Here is a 17,445-nt window from a genome sequence, read left to right as displayed (position 1 = left end):
TTGATGGTGTCCTTTGCTGTACAGAAGCTTTTTAGCTTGATATAGTCCCAGTTGTTCATTTTTGCCTTTGTTTCCCTTGCCCGGGGAGATAAGTTCATGAAGAAGTTGCTCATGTTAATGTCCATGAGAGTTGTGCATATGTTTTTTTCTACGAGTTTTATGGTTTCATGACTTACATTCAGGTCTTTGATACATTTGGAGTTTACTTTTGTGTATGGGGTTAGACAGTGATCCAGTTTCATTCTCTTACATGTAGCTATCCAGTTTTGCCAGCACCATCTGTTGAAGAGACTGTCATTTCCCCATTTTATGTCCATGGTTCCTTTATCAAATATTAATTGGCCATATATTGTTGGGTTAATGTTTGGAGTCTCTATTCTGTTCAACTGGACTGTAGCTCTTTTCTTGTGCCAGTACCAAATTGTCTTGATTACTGTGGCTTTGTAGTAGAGCTTGAAGTTGGGGAGCGAGATCCCCCCCCACTTCATTCTTCCTTCTCAGGATTGCATTGGCTATTTGGGGTCTTTGATGGTTTCATATGAATTTTTTAACTATTTGTTCCAGTTCATTGAAGAATTCTGTTGGTAATTTGATAGGGATTGCATCGAATCTGTATATTGCTTTCAGCAGGATGGCCATTTTAATGATATTAATTCTTCCTAGCCATGAGCATGGGATGAGTTTCCATTTGTTAGTGACCTCTTTAATTTCTCTTAAGAGTGTCTTGTAGTTTTCAGGGTATAGGTCTTTCACTTCTTTGGTTAGGTTTATTCCTAGGTATTTTATTCTTTTTGATGCTATTGTGAATGGAATTGTTTTCCTGAGTTCTCTTTCTATTAGTTCCTTGTTCGTGTATAGGAAAGCTACAGATTTCTGTGTGTTAATTTTGTATCCTACAACTTTGCTGAATTCCAATATTAGTTCCAGTAGTTTTGCAGTGGAGTCTTTAGGGTTTTTTATGTGCAATATCATGTCATCTGCAAATAGTGACAGTCTAACTTCTTCTTTATCAATCTGGATTCCTTGTATTTCTTTGTTTTCTCTGATTGCCATGGCTAGGACCTCCAGTACCACGTTGAATAACAGTGGGGAGAGTGGGCATCCCTGTCTTGTTACTGATCTCAGAGGAAAAGCTTTCAGCCTCTTGCTGTTCTGTATGATGTTAGCTGTGGGTTTATCATATATGGCCTTTATTATGTTGAGGTACTTGCCCTCTATTCCCATTTTTTGAGAGTTTTTCTCATGAATGGATGTTGAATTTTGTCAAATGCTTTTTCAGCATCTATGGAGATGATCATGTGGTTTTTGTCCTTCTTTTTGTTGATGTGGTGGATGATGTTGATGGATTTTCGAATGTTGTATGGTCCTTGCATAACTGGTAAGAATCCCAATTGATCATGGTGTATGATCCTCTTGATGTATTTTTGAATTCGGTTTGCTAATATTTTGTGGAGTATTTTTGCATCTACATTCATCAGGGATATTGGTCTGTAGTTTTCTTTTTGGTGGGGTCTTTGCCTGGTTTTGGTATTAGCGTGATGTTGGCTTCATAGCATGAGTTTGGGAGTATTCCCTCCTCTTCTATTTTCTGGAAAACTTTCAGGAGAATGGGTGTTATGTCTTCTCTGTATGTTTGATAAAATTCCTAGGTAAATCCATCTAGCCCGGGGGTTTTGTTCCTGGGTAGTTCTTTGATTACTGATTCAATTTCGTTGCTGGTAATTTGTCTGTTTAGATTTTCTGTTTCTTTCTGTGTCAGTCTTGGAAGGTTCTTTTTTTCTAAGAAGTTGTCCATTTCTCCTAGCTTTTCCAGCTTGTTAGCATATAGGTTTTCATAGTATTCTCTAATAATTCTTTGTATTTCTGTGGGGTCCATCATGATTTTTCCTTTCTTGTTTCTAATTCTGTTGATGTGTGTTGACTCTCTTTTTCTCTTAATAAGTCTGGCTAGAGGCTTATCTATTCTGTTTATTTTCTCGAAGAACCAGCTCTTGGTTTCATTGATATTTTCTATTGTTTTATTCTTCTCAATTTTATTTATTTCTTCTCTGATCTTTATTATGTCCCTCCATCTGCTGACTTTAGGCCTGATTTGTTCTTCTTTTTCCAATTTCGATAATTGTGACATTAGACTATTCATTTGGGAATGTTCTTCCTTCTTTAAATATGCCTGAATTGCTATATATTTTCCTCTTAAGACTGCTTTTGCTGCGTCCCACAGAATTTGGGGCTTTGTGTTATTGTTGTCATTTGTTTCCATATATTGCTGGATCTCCATTTTGATTTGGTCATTGATCCATTGATTATTTAGGAGCATGTTGGTAAGCCTCCATGTGTTTGTGAGCATTTTTGTTTTCTTTGTACAATTTATTTCTAGTTTTATACCTTGTGGTCTGAAAAGTTGGTTGGTAGGATTTCAATCTTTTGGAATTTACTGAGGTTGTTTTCGTGGCCTAGTATGTGGTCTATTCTGGAGAATGTTCCATGTGCACTTGAGAAGAATGTGTATCCTGTTTCTTTTGGATGTAGAGTTCTATAGATGTGTATTAGGTCCATCTGTTCTAGCATGTTGTTCAGTGCCTCTGTGTCCTTATTTTCTGTCTGGTGGATCTGTCCTTTGGGGTGGGTGGTGTGTTAAAGTCTCCCAAAATGAATGCATTGCATTTTATTTCCTCCTTTAATTCTGTTAGTATTTGTTTCACATATATTGGTGTTACTGTATTGGGTGATATATGTTTATAATGGTTATATCCTCATGTTGGACTGAGCCCTTTATGATTATGTAATGTCCGTCTTTATCTCTTGTTACTTTCTTTATTTTGAGGTCTATTTTGTCTGATACTAGTATTGCAATACCTGCTTTTTTCTCTCTGTTGTTTGCATGAAATATCTTTCTCCAACCCTTGACTTTTAATCTGTGCATGTCTTTGGGTTTGAGGTGAGTCTCTTGTAAGCAGCATATAGATGGTTCTTGCTTTTTTATACATTCTATTACTCTGTGTCTTTTGATTGGTGCATTCAGTCCATTTACATTTAGGGTGATTATTGAAAGATATGCTCTTATAGTCATTGCAGGCTTTAGATTTGTGATTACCAAAGGTTCAAGGTTAGCTTGTTTACTACTTTACTGTCTGACCTCACTCGCTTATTGAGCTGTTACAAACACAGTCTGATTATTTCTTTCCCTTCTTTTTCCTCCTCCTCCATTCTTCATATGTTGGGTGTTTTGGTCTGTGCTCTTTTTAAGATTGCTCCCATCTAGAGCAGTCCCTCTGAGATACCCTGTAGAGGTGGTTTGTGGGAGGCAAATTCCCTCAACTTTTGCTTGTCTGGGAATTGTTTAATCCCTCCTTCATATTTAAATGATAATCGTACTAGATACAGTGTCCTTGGTTCTAGGCCCTTCTGTTTCATTGCATTAAATATATCATGCCATTCTCTTCTGGCCTGTAAGGTTTCTGTTGAGAAGTCTGATGATAGCCTGATGGGTTTTCCTTTGTAGGTCACCTTTTTACTCTCTCTGGCTGCCTTTAATACTCTGTCCCTGTCCTTGATCTTTGCCATTTTAATTATTATGTGTCTTGGTGTGGACCTCTTTGGATCCCATCTCTCGGGAGTTCTGTTTGCCTTCCTAGTCTGAGCAACTATTTCCTTCCCCACTTTGGGGAAATTCTCAGCAATTATTTCTTCAAAGACACTTTCTATCCCTTTTTCTCTCTCTTCTTCCTCTGGTACCCCTATAATCTGGATATTGTTCCTTTTGGATTGGTCACACAGTTCTCTTAATATTGTTTCATTCCTGGAGATCCTTGTATCTCTCTCTGCATCAGCTTCTATGTGTTCCTGTTCTCTGGTTTCTATTCCATCAAAGGCCTCTTGCATCTTATCCATTCTGCTAATAAATCCTTCCAGAGTTTGTTTCACATCTGTAATCTCCCTCCGGACATCTGTGATCTCCCTCCGGACTTTATCCCTTAGCTCTTGCATGTTTCTCTGCCACTCTGTCAGCATATTTATGATTTTTATCTTGAATTCTTTTTCAGGGAGATTGGTTAGTTCTGCCTCTGCAGATTCTTTCTCAGGTGTAACTATCTTGGTCTGGACCAGATTTTTTTGCCTTTTCATGGTGATTGCAGTGGCTGTAGACAGGTTGCGAGTGTGTCAGCTGGGAGAAGAAAGTCCTTTCCTGCTTGCTGGTTGCCTTGGCCTTCTCTGCTGCCTGTGACAGCTACCTGAACTCCTGGAGCAGCCACCGGATTAATCTCCTAAGCTGCTGTGGGCAGGGTCTCCATCAGAGCAGCGCAGAGCCCTGCAGGGAGTGGCAGGCATGCCAGGTGCACTCGTCCTTGCTAGCGGCGACCCTGCTGGGCAGCTGTGTGACAGCAGCTGCCTTTGGGTCTGGCCCAGGTGGCTGTGCATTGGGCTGGGATTCCAGTCGGCTCCTGGGAGCACGCCTGCTCCCTCTGGCTCTGCTGCTGGTGCGTGCAGGGCTTTTCTGTGCAGGCTTCTATCAGTTTCTGGCTTCACTGCTACTGGTGCACGCAAGCCATGCCCATGCTGTTCGGTCATGCCGCTGCGGGCTAGTTCTGTGGGGCACGGATCTGCTCTCTGTTCCTTCTAGCACTTCCACTCCCAGTGCGCGCTCCCGCTCTCCTGCTACTGGGCCTGTGTGTCGGGGTACATGCCAGTTGGAGGAACGACTGGCAGGCTGTCTAGTCCTGTGAGGGGCTTCAGGGAAGCACTGCCTCAGTTTAGGGTGCCTGTTTCCCCAGTGTTCCCAGCTGCAGGGACAACTTCATCCAGCTATGGGGTCCCTGTCTCTTTAGGACTTGCAGAAAGCACTCGTTTTTCTTTTGTCTCAGGGGCGCCGGTTGTGGGGATGTGCCCACAGGTTTTGCTTTTCTGTTTCTCTAATATCCAGCACCCTGTGCACCTTGTGTCTGTGTTCCAGGTGCGGATTTCTAGAGCTGGTTGTTTAGCCGTCCTGGGCTTTCACTACCTCCCTGTTCTGACTCCTTTCTTCCCTCCAGGTTTTGGAGTGGGGGAGCGTTTGTGTCCCACCTGGCTGCAGCTTGTATCTTACCCCCTTCGTTTGATGCTGAGTTCTCGCAGATGTAGATGTATCCTGGCTGTTGTACTGCATCCACTGGTGTCTCTTTTAGGAATAGTTGTATTTATTGTATTTTCATAAATATATATGTTTTGGGGAGGAGATTTCCTCTGAACTACTCATGCTGCCATCTTCCCATGATCCTGAATCTCCTTTTTTTTAAAATTCACTGTGATGGCCTCCCTCTTGCCCCAAGCCTTACCCTTGGAGTGACCTGGTGAAAGCCAGGTCATATGTCTTACACTAGCAGTTAGATACCCCATAGATGAGAAACAGATAATAAATTTTCTCTATCTATATTCAGGAAAGAAACAGCTATCAATCTTCCAGAAAGGAGAGGAAAAAAAAATTTGAAGGGACGATAATTTATTTGAGATGGGATGGCAAGGGTCTCAAGTGCTCACTCAGGATTGTAACCTTTTGGAATGTAAATATATCTTTCCAGGGGCCAGATAACCAACTGGGCAGCTCCTATGATTTGTAAGACATAAAGATGTCTTCAAGGTCTGCGCTTCATCTCTTTTAAAATGGAAATGCCTAAGGAGATACTGCTCCACTCATTGGACACCGTAGGTCTTAATTTTGGGACCTAGTCCAGGCTATAACCAATTGGTTCTCTCAGATGAGAGTGTTTAAGTAGAAAAATGACTACAAATCTAAGTAAAGATTAAAGATTTCTAGGGAAAGTGAAAGCCAGCATCTTGTCTTTACACACATATCTACTACTAGGAAAGCTGGGGCTTCTTTCATAGGAGTATGGAAACTACAGAAAAATTTTGTTTCTCCAGAGCAAACTACATCTAGACTTCTATAAAACAGGATAAACCCTTATGTGTTTAAGCCACTACTATCACATTTCTCCACTAGTGCCAAAAACCAACTCCTCCTTGACACAATGGTTGACTTTGAAGTATCAAGAATTTAGATAAAATCCAGCTTTCAGCTCATAGGACCAGTGACCATTATAGTCCTATAAACATATGCAGCACTGAATACAGGATTGTTGAATACGTGATAAAATAAATGAATTAGCAAGCAATCAGTAGCAGGTACCCCCAAACAAACCACATTATACAGCAAGCAAAGATAGGAGCAGAGCACTTAATATAAGTTGCCTGAATGATGTTCCTGTTTTTACATTCCTATTTGTATTTTCCTTTTTGTCTGGTTTTATTTCAACCCTAATCTTACACATATGCCTCTTTCTTAAAAAACATTAAATCTTACCATCCCTCAATATTCACCTGATTCAAGGATCAACTTAAATGTCACTTCTTCAAGAGCAAGTTGCGAAAGTATCTTGACTTAAATTACCCTACTATTCATTTTTTAATACTATGTAATTTGTTGCAGAATTTATTACATTAAATTTGCTTGTTGAAATTGCCTATATCACAGCCAGTTTGAAAACTCAGGGAGGACTGGGAACTTGTTCATATTATAATTAACTGAATTCTTAGCATCTAGCTCAGTGCCTAACTTCTTAGATATTTTTTAAAAACATCAGTATCTCCCTCTTTCCCTCTCTTTTCCTTCCCTTTTACACTCCCTTTATGTTAATTTCCTTTATGTTAATTTCCTTTATGTTAATTATGTATTTTCCTAAAAATAGTCACCAAATAATCTGCCATAACTTTGGAGGCATTTTTCAGTGCAGTATTTTCTGGTCATGAATCATTGCCCTTTCGTTGTCTACTTTGCAATGTGGCTGTGGACAAAATTACACTGTGCAAAAGAGACAGGAGCAGATGATACAGCCCTAGGCTTAAGAACTGATTTCCTGCTTCAAATATGTTTCCTGATTGAAGATTGCACACCTAGGAGGTAAGATGAGAGAGCTATTTTATAAAAGTGTCCAGCAGATGTACTGCAGTAATTCCCACTGTATTCATCATTTACTGAATTGCTCACACACCAGAGGTATAATCCAATGTAAATGATCTCATCACCCATCAGTGTGAGGGCTCACCAATTCAACTTGGCCTCCAGCTAAAACTTGACATTTCAAGGTTCTCAAATCCACAGTAAGTAAGTAGTATATTGATGACTTCCAAACGTCTCTTCTGAAATGGCCCCAGATTTTGAGAAATGCAGGTGTTTGGGAACTAGAAATAGAAGTGGCCAGCTGCCCTTGAGGTACTTGGGGCACAATTCCATATTTCCTACTCCTGATTTGGCTCTGAGAAGGGAACATTTCGTGCAGAAGATAATGGAATTGACACCATTTGCATTCTGCTCACACGAATACTGAAGAATGAAATTTAAAAGGTTCACTTTTAAGTATCCTTTCTTGCAGTTTTGCTATTACTGCTCTTTGTGGGAAGACATAAGGCATTCTCATGCTGTTAAGCAGAAGAACACAGTCACCAGATTGGGAGGGAACTAGAGAGGCCACCTGGGCATGAACCTACTTCAAATAAAGGGCTACTGAGCCTGAGGTAAGTCCATCAGCCTTACTGAGTCTGTAATTCTTAAGCTATGACAGGAGAGGACCATGGTAAATTGTTGTAAACCTCTCTCCCATGTTTAAAATTTTTTGATTACACAACTCTGACAAAATTACATTCAGGATAATTTTATTTAGAACCATTATTGATCCCTCACTGCATTAATTCCATGTAAATTGTGTGGCATATTGGATAAAACTTGAGTTTGTGATATAGACCTACAATCTATTCCTTCCTCTGTTGAAACACTTCCTAGCTGTGTGATCTTGGGAAAAATACTTATTCTTTTTAAGTTTCAGATTTTTTACTATAAAGTAGAAACAGTAATAACTTTTCCATACAGTTAAAAATTAAATTTGATGATACTTTTTAAAGGTATGGAAGAAACAATTTTTCAAGAGATGTTAATTCTCTTTGCCATGATTCTCTTACAATCTTGTATTTCTAAGCATTTTATACATATACATACACAAATGACAATAAATACATTTTTTTATTATAGATTTAACCCTTTTTTTCCCCCCCAGAGAGTACTGGGATTTTACCACTGTAAACTAAATTTTCTCACATTCTTGTCTGTCCTCTAATCGTACTTACAACATTACTTTATTGTACAATGTTATTCTACTGTTAAGCTCATCATTCATGGCTGCAAATGACAAAAAATCAACTTGACTTAACTAAAAGTGGGCAAGGGGTATTTATTGCAGTGACCTGACAAAGGAAAATCAATAGGCACTAAGTAACTCAGGACCTGTGGTTTTAACATCTATCATCTATCTCCATCCCTTTTCCTCTCCCTCCCTCTCTATTTCTTTCTCTTTCATACCTGTATTTCCCTCTCTGGTAGTGGTTTCTTATATGCAGCCCTCTGCATGTAATAGTAAACAGGGATGCTGGCAAGTCCAATCATATTTTTATAACTACTCAGAAAATAAATAAAATTTCTCTTTATTAGCTTCAGTATTAAAAATATAATGTAAAGGAAATATTCTGATAGGCCTTTGATCACATGTTTACTCTCTCACCCAATCACAGAAGTCAGAGCTATGATGTTATAATTGGCTCAACCTGACATACACGTCCCACGTAGAAAGGGCAGGACAGAGTCTATTAACATAACAGTCAGGGTAAAGTGTTTAGGACAAACAATAGGTGCTCTCAGATATGTTAGAAATTATTCATTGTAATCCTAGGACCTAAGGGAAAATAAGGTTAATTTGAATAATAGATTTACTTATAAGAATCATACTCTGCTCTGTCCTTCCTATAGTTTTGAAATTATAATGGGGTGAAGCATTAATGTAAAATATTTGTGCTAGTTATTGAATACTTTTCTTTTTTAAACAGTAAATAGGAAAAAAAGTATAGATGGCTATTTGTAGAAACATGCCTAATTCCAAGGTCATGAAGAAGACAATTTTGCTTTTCCAAATGTTTCCTCACTAACATCTGAGATGCTTTTAATGGATAAATTCAATACTATATAGTTTTATGAGAAATAGAGACTATCCTGGAGGAGGTAGCTCACTGAGAAATTAAAATAAAGGTACAAATGATTGAGTTCAGTTCTCTTCCAAATAATAAATGTATGTAAGGGAAAAGGAGAGTCTAAATAGGGTTCCTGAAAAGGGAGTGGTATCAGATATACAATCAGAAATATGACTGAAGATTTGAATTTGGAATAGGAAAAGACTGTCTTATTAACTGGCTGAAAATAGTTTAGCTCATTAATAACCAAGGATGCATGGAGGCTTTTAAAACTATTGCTCATTTTATAATTAAACCTGAAACAATTCTTGTGAAGTATCTAGAAGCCGGCAATAATTATCCCCATTTTGTGAATAAAAGAACACAGTGTCTGAGAGGTGAGGCAGTTTAAGTGTATAATCAAATCAGTAACACTTAAGAACAGACCCAGAAGGTGATGAATACATAGTGCCTTTTGCTTTGCATGCAGAGATGCCAATAAATAGGTAAATCAGCTGGATTCAGGTAGACAGAAAGTTGAATTTGGAGCCAGAAAATTTAGATTGAAGGGCAGTTTTAAAGACCATTCCATAAAGACCAGAACTTAGGCAAGCTACATTATCTACAGTGTCTATGAACTGGAAATAACAGTGATCACTTTATAGCAGTATGAAGATGACTGAGTGACATATGTATGTACATCTTGACATGATGGAGTAGTCAAGGGGATCTCATGGTTCCTCCTTTTCTTTCTAACTCTTCCTGCAATGAGGAGTCCTCATCTGGATTGATAATACCAGGAAATCATTTCAGGATTAAATCTTAGAAGGTAGTACTTCCTGAGGATTTATAAGGTTAATGCCCATGAATATTGCAGCTTTTAATCAGGATTTGGGCATTCTAAAGTGTGGAGTCTCCCTACTGAAATAAGATGTTTATACCAAGTCACTTTTTCTTGCTATACAAGAACATTTGGAGAGTTTAAGGACTAATCAGAAAATTCTAAGCAACTGTCTTTACTCTTTAACTTTACAGAAAAAGATAAGGAAGCCCAGAGAAGGTTATTACAAACCCAACTTAACGAATTAATAACACTGAATTCTCTATCTGTTTATTCTAAAATCAGAGCTCTATCATAAATCACTTAATATTTTTAAAGACAATCTTCTTCCAGGTATAAGTAAGGAAGATAGGGTTGAAGCTCCCTTGACCACCCAAAGCTCAGGAAAATAAAAGCTCAGCATGGGCTGCCTGAACCAACTCTATCTCTCCTTGGTAAAAACTAAGCTGTCAAGAATCATAAAATACAGTATATATAACTACATCCTCTATGGTACTGAAAACAGCATAGAAGAGAGATGGAATTGTGCCAAGATGCCAACTGAAAATCTAGCACAAATGCCAAAGAATGTAAGTCATACACATAAACTCCAAATGTTTCAGTCTAGCCCATTAGAATTTTCCTTTCGGCTTGAGGTCAAAGCTTTGAGTAGTAATGTTCATTTGTGTTGATCTCTCTCGTATGTGCATATCTTTCTTTTAGGGCCTATGTAGAAATGGGATAATACAAAGAATCAGGTAATCCTTGATCCTAGAGCTAACACCAACTTAAAATCCTAAATAGAGCCAATATACATATAAAAAATTCCTAGTGAAATAACTGTAAAGCACAATCTAAAACTTCACTCCTAAACCCACACTTTCCCTAAGCTTTCTCAGTTCTCTTTATAAAGAAAAAAAGTGATGCATTTTAGTTCCTTTTAACATTATCATATGGAGCCGACTACAATGCCACTATTTAGAGAGTGGTACTGTCTGGGTGGATATTCTCAGTTATAACAGCACCAAAGAGAGAAGGCTGGTGAACCATGTACACTGTTAATACACCAAACCCAAAATCTGATGATCTAACTTCAAAGGATTTTCCAAATGATGATACAATGTTTTGTAAAATTAATCAAAGCAATTCTTTTTCTAGTAATTTATGCTACTCTTTGTCTTCTCCATTTAGCCCATGCCACTTGAGAGAGGATGATTAAGTAGAAAAATACAGAATGAAAAGGTAAATTTTCAACCTTTGAGTTTCAAAATATGCTTTTGTAATACATGACAGAGACAAATTTTTCAGGGGAAAAAAAAACTTTTAAGTTGTAAGAAACTTGGCTTTGAATAACATGACCAGAATCCTGACAGCTCAAAGAATAAAGTTTATACAAAGACAATAGACATAGAAGAATAAGTGATCAGTTGAATAATGTTTTTTTCCATAAACCCATACTAAATGAAGACCTAGAACTGGAATTGAGATAAAGTCAAAAGAAAGAAAATCAGAACTTGGTATATGCCTTCAAGAAAGGGCTCTGTACCACATTTTTCCAACGACTTCTTCCTCAGACTAATTCCCAGAGTAGGTATGTTACGAGATTCCTAAGTGAGTTTTAGGATCCAAGAACACAAGGAACTTCTATACCTCAACCTGGGCAAATTCCTGGGACTTGTGAAATCTTGATAAATGTCCTTCTGCTAGCAAGTTATAGGAACTGACATGAGTTTCTGAGGGCTGTTCAAACAAAGTACCACAAAGTGAGTGATTTAAAATAACAGAAATTTATTACCTCACAGTTCTGGTGGTTGGAAATCCAAAATCAAGGTGTCAGCAGGGCCTTTCCCTGAGACTCCAAGTACAATCCTTCCTTTCCTCTTCCTGATGTCTGGAAGTGGCCAGTCTTTGTTCCCTGGTTTTATAGATGCTTCACTCCAACGTCTGCCTCTGTAGTCACATAACTGTCATTTCCCCATGTGTCTGTCTTCACATAAAGACATAAGTCACAATGGATTAGGGCCATCTCTAAAGGACTCACCTTAACTTGACCACTTTCACAAAGACCTTATTTCCAGATAAGGTACAGAGGTGTTTGGGACTCAACATAACTTGGAGAGACACAATTCAACCCATGATGAGCCACAGAGTAAAAATTACTCCCTGATATTTATATAAAATTCTCAGACAACTGTGGAGACCTTTTAAGAGCTCAGAGGGAAACCTGAGACCAACAATTGTTTTCCTACCCTCAAAGAGTGATACGGAAGTGGTGAGAGAGAAGGCTGAATACAGAGAGGGCGCATCATCAGGATAACGTGCACAGGGCTGCCTTTCATGGGCCCAGGGACGACTCAAGAACATGGACTTCTCAGCACATGTAAGCATACAAATATGGAGGCCCACAATCAGATGGGATGATGTAAATTTAAGAGAATGTCAGAATAGACATATGACTAAGAATTACAATATCCTACTCTGCTGTACTTCTAATTATGCTTTGATACAATGTGAGGCCCACTGGAAAGCAGATCTTAGATGTACCCTAGAGATAAATTAAAAGGGGAAAAACTTTGAATTGACTGAGAAATATTGAATTGAATGAATTTACTTCAGAATGACTAAGATTAAATATTTTCCCACTAGATGCAATGAGAGACAAGAAAAATCTGTCATGTCTTTGAAGAAACAAAGAAACTGACACTTCTTGCTGCCCTTAATTTGCGATCTGTGATTTATATGTGTTACCTATATAATAAAGGTGGGAAAACTCCCTGGGACATACTGGGCAAAGCTAGATCAATACAAAAACTGTCTTTCATAGGACATACTGCCAGTGCAAAAATAAAGAACATATTAGACTGAAACACTGAAACATGGAGAGCTATAATTTCACAGGAATCCTGTCGACTCTAAAGTGTGTATCACAGAGGTAAAGACTATAATCAAACCTGGTTGCTTTACTCTGGCAGTACCTATGATTTTTATTTTGACAAGGGAAGATCGTTTGCACTACATTGATCAGGACATAGTTTCCAAAGGCAGATTGATTGCACACACACAGTTTGCACCCCATGAAATTATGAACACTACGTAAGTGAAAAAAGAAAAGATACCATGCTTGTAAGTGAACTTGCCTGAAACATTAGATTGATAAAACCACAATAGGTTTGCTGATATGGAGATTAGATAATAAGAGTGATGTTTACATAGGAAAAATTTATGTCTGAGTCTCAGCTCTTACAAGCTAATTTATCTTGGGGGAGTTAATATTCATAAACCTTGGTGTCCAAAGGTGCCAAACAACCATAATAATAGTACTAACTTCACATAATCATAGGTTTAAATGAAGTAACACATGCACAACATTCAGTACAGTAACTGGCACATTGTAGGCATCCCATGTTTGTTCTCATTTTTATTCATTATTTTGCTCATTCAAACCAAGTGCTGTCTTTAAAATAACAAGTGAAATAAGAGATAGCTTTGGATTTTTGTATCCATTTTAGAATTATCCAATTATGTCATCTTGGTTTTGCAAAAATGAGCTTCCATCTCTTCATATGGGGCACAACAGGATTGGCTACTAGATGGCCTATATTGCCACATCCAGATCTGAAATTATATAGTTTTAAGGATAGACAGTTGATGAGATACAGTAGTTGCCTTAAAGTCATACCATTTAAGTCCATAAAACCTTAACAATTATCCTATACCTACCTAATCAAACCCAAGAATAGGTAAGGTAATAAGTACCTCCTCAGCCACCTGAGCTACAAAGGATTTCCTACTGTTCATTCATTTCCACTATCCCAGACACACTGGCCTTGATACCTATTTCTAAACATAGAGTATTATCCTTCCCTGGTATTAAATGCTAAATTAGAGTTTCAAACTCCTCATTTAGCTACTACTTCTAGTTCTGCCAGTATGCCACAGTCTTTCCTTCCAGTTTAAATTCAGTTATTAGAGTGCCACTACAGTTCTTTCATTTCCCTTTTAACACATGGAGTGCAAGAATCCCAGTCAATCTGAACTCTGAATCATCACTGTCTTCTTATGCATGCTTTCTTTCCTGTCCCTGTTGAATCAATAAGGTCATTATCTCACTTCAGCTGTCTGTCCATGTCTGTCTTCATCTAAGACTCAGCAACATGAAGCCAGGGCCCATGATTTATTTATGCTTACCCTGGGTAATAAGCATAGTGCCTGGAGAATAATAATTAACAAGTATTTATAGGATCACTTAATAAATGAAGGAGCAAGTGTATTTTACTACATTGAATCATATAAAATTGACTTTTTATAGTCAAAAAACAGGTAAAGAGAAAACATGTTAACCTACAGAGCAAATGACAACTATAGACCTAACTTTCAACTCCTTCGACTGTGGCAGTTGATAGTTTTTTTATCATTGATAAAAAATTGATACTGATAAAATTGATAAAAATTGCTATTTTTAATATTGATAAAAATATGTTGCTCAATTATCAGCTTTCTTTTTTTCTTTCACTTAATCCTTTTCTTATTTCTACCTATTCCAGGATTCTTTCTCAACTAAGTTTTATTCCTTTATCTGCTGTATCATTCATTTGAAAAATATTTATTGAGCATATTTGTAACAGGGACTACGCTGGGCTCTAGGGATAAAATATTTAACAAAATCAACTGTGGTTTATGTTCAAATGGAAACTTTAGCCTACCTAAATTGAAAGACATTAATCAAATAATCACAATTACATATATGACTATAAACTGAAAAGAAAGGAATGTTCTTTTAGGAGATTGCATACTAAAAGAATCAATCCTACAGTGGGGTCAATTATGGCATTCCTGAGAAACTGACTCAAGTTGAAAACTGAAGAATAAAGTGAATGAATTAGATGTAATACATGCTGCAACACCTTCTGTTTATAAAAATTGAGCCACTAGATGCTGGTATTTCAAGCTTAGCTGCATAAAATCAATCTAGCCTTTATATATTGAAATGTTTTATAACAGATTGAGACAGAAGATTGTTTTTCACAAAGGATAAGAAAATGGTACATGTGAGAAACAGAGAGAAATTCAGTGTACTTGAAGGATCTGATAAGACCAGGAAGGTATGCACAGACTAGAATATGTAGAGTCTTGAAAGCCATATTTAATCTGAAGCATGTTGAGAAGTTATTAAATATTTTTCAGCAAGAGGATGTCTTAATCATATGTGCTTTTCTGTCATTTTTCCTGGCTGCAGTATATATGATACTTGGGATAAGAAATATGAGATTTCAGTGAGTAAACTATTGCAGTAGTTACTATGAAAGATGAAGTAGTATTAACTACAAGCTTGGTAGTAGTAGGGATGAACTTCAGAAGTATCTAGGATATATAATTGACAGAAGATAAAGATGTATTAATTTTGGACATTAAGGATGAGAAAGAAGTCAGAAGTGACTGAAAAATGTGTGTTAGGAAACATAAGGTCAGTTTGGGACCTGATGAGGTTGTGTTTCTCTGGAGACAAGTGAACGGAAATACTGTTATGCAGTTGGGTAACCATACCAGGAATCTGAGTTGAGGTCTGAGTTGGAGATTTTACTTATTTGTGAAATGTGTGTGTGTATGTGTCAAAGAGGTTATTATGAAGTAAATGATAACTGAAGAATATATGTGGATGAGACTGCCCAAGCAGCAGGTTTAAAGTGAGGAGAGAAGAGGATCTTGAGGAATTTAACATATGGTGATAGGTCAGAGAAGAATGAGTATGAAACAAATATAAACAAAGATATTCATAAATATCAAAGAATAGAGGAGTATCTAATGCCTTAGAAGCCAAGGGAAATCTAAGTTTTCAGAAGCTATAGTGGACAACTATGTCAACTAAATTTCATTTATTAAAATAAAATTAACAATTCAATTGAAAAGAAGAAAGAAGATAAAGGCCAAATGATAACAAAAGAGGGTATGGTTGGAAGGGCAAGTTAGGGGACTGAGTAAAAATTCCTTATATAACAAGAATGAAGAAACCAATATAACAATATTAAAAACACTGATAAGTAAAATGATGGTGATGATATAATAACGGTCATGATTATTATTCTTGTTTAATGCTTATTATATGCCAGTCACTATTTCAATCACTTTATGTGTTAGATGTAGATATAGGTAGGTTACAGACTGAGAGCAAAAAGTTGAAAGAACTTCTTTTTGATGACTTTATTATTCATGAAACAGTAAGAAGAGAGGTCATATGCTAATAGTAATGGGATGAGCAGTCTTGATGGGGAGAAATTGCCAGAAATCTAAGTAACATTGGAAAGTTTCAAATAGCCATAAAAATGAGAGAGCAAGTTGAAAACAGAAATATAGTGGAAATGTCAGGAAATGTTTTGGACCTGCTTGAAGCTGGTGATCATGAATTTATAGTGATATCAATCTGCTTTGTGGTGTCTTTCTCCGATATTGTGCAGTAATTCAGACTTAATTAACCGTCAATCAACCAACATTCATTGATGCCTTTAGCACAATAGGGGAATATCAGATGCTGTGGAGAATGCAAACATCAGTAAACTCAGACTTCAGCTTTTACTTAGCCAGATAATTAAAACTCCATGTCTTGGGGTTCTGGTTCTAAATTCAGTGTAATAGTATTGGACTAATCTGCTAACAAATAGCAATTATAAGCTCTGGAAAAAATACTGAAACATAAACAACTCTTTAAAGGTACTGGAGAGCAAATAAAATCATAGAGAAAGTACAGGTTAATTCAAGTTTTCCAAGAAGTAAACTGCACAGGGTGAAAGCTATGTTAATTTGGCTTTTCTGAAAGCACTCAATAGACCACATAACAAAGGGTTCCTTGAATTCAAACAGGAAGCTAAAATCTTACTGACTTGAGGGGTAAAAGTACAGAGTTCAGGGTCACTATAGGAGCTGGAAGTTGAGGGGCAAAATACCAGAAATAATGGAGCCACAAGATGGGGGAAGTCTATCTCTCCATAAAACTCCCCTCAAGTATTTGAACGATCCTGAATTGTATATGGGAGGAAAATCCAAGGCAGCAGCATCTAGACAGATATTTCAGCTACTGCCAATATTTCGGTTGTTACCTATCAGAGAGGAGCCTGCTTGGAATCTGTATATTGCCCTCTAAGAGTGACTTGAAAACTATCCCAGGTTTACTGCTGATATGAAATAATGGCCATGTCTTAGAGTGGATACTCTACTAAAGGACTAAATATTTGCCTGAAGATTAAGAATAAAATTTAAATTAACCCAAAGTCTTAAAGTAAGTCTCCACAAATTCATGGTAGTAAACCAATAATTTTTGTACCTGCCAAAACAAAAATTAATACTTTGAGAGGAAAATAAGATTCTCTACAATGTGTCATCTGTGTTCATGATACAATAAAAAAAAACAGAAAGTGTAGAAAATTAAATACCATCATCAAGAGAAAAAGCAACACGCACATAAAAACTAAAGTAATCCAAATTTTAGAATTACCATAAAAGCAATTGAAAGTAGCTATTATTTTTTTCTAATTTTACAATGTATCAAAAAAGGTATTGAACCTGAATAGATTAAGAATGTCAGAGCACTCCGTTAACAATACCTG

The sequence above is a fragment of the Manis javanica genome, chromosome 2 (genome assembly GCF_040802235.1).
Source record: "Manis javanica isolate MJ-LG chromosome 2, MJ_LKY, whole genome shotgun sequence".
Classification (NCBI taxonomy): Eukaryota; Metazoa; Chordata; class Mammalia; order Pholidota; family Manidae; genus Manis; species Manis javanica.
This window is presented reverse-complemented; position numbering follows the sequence as displayed.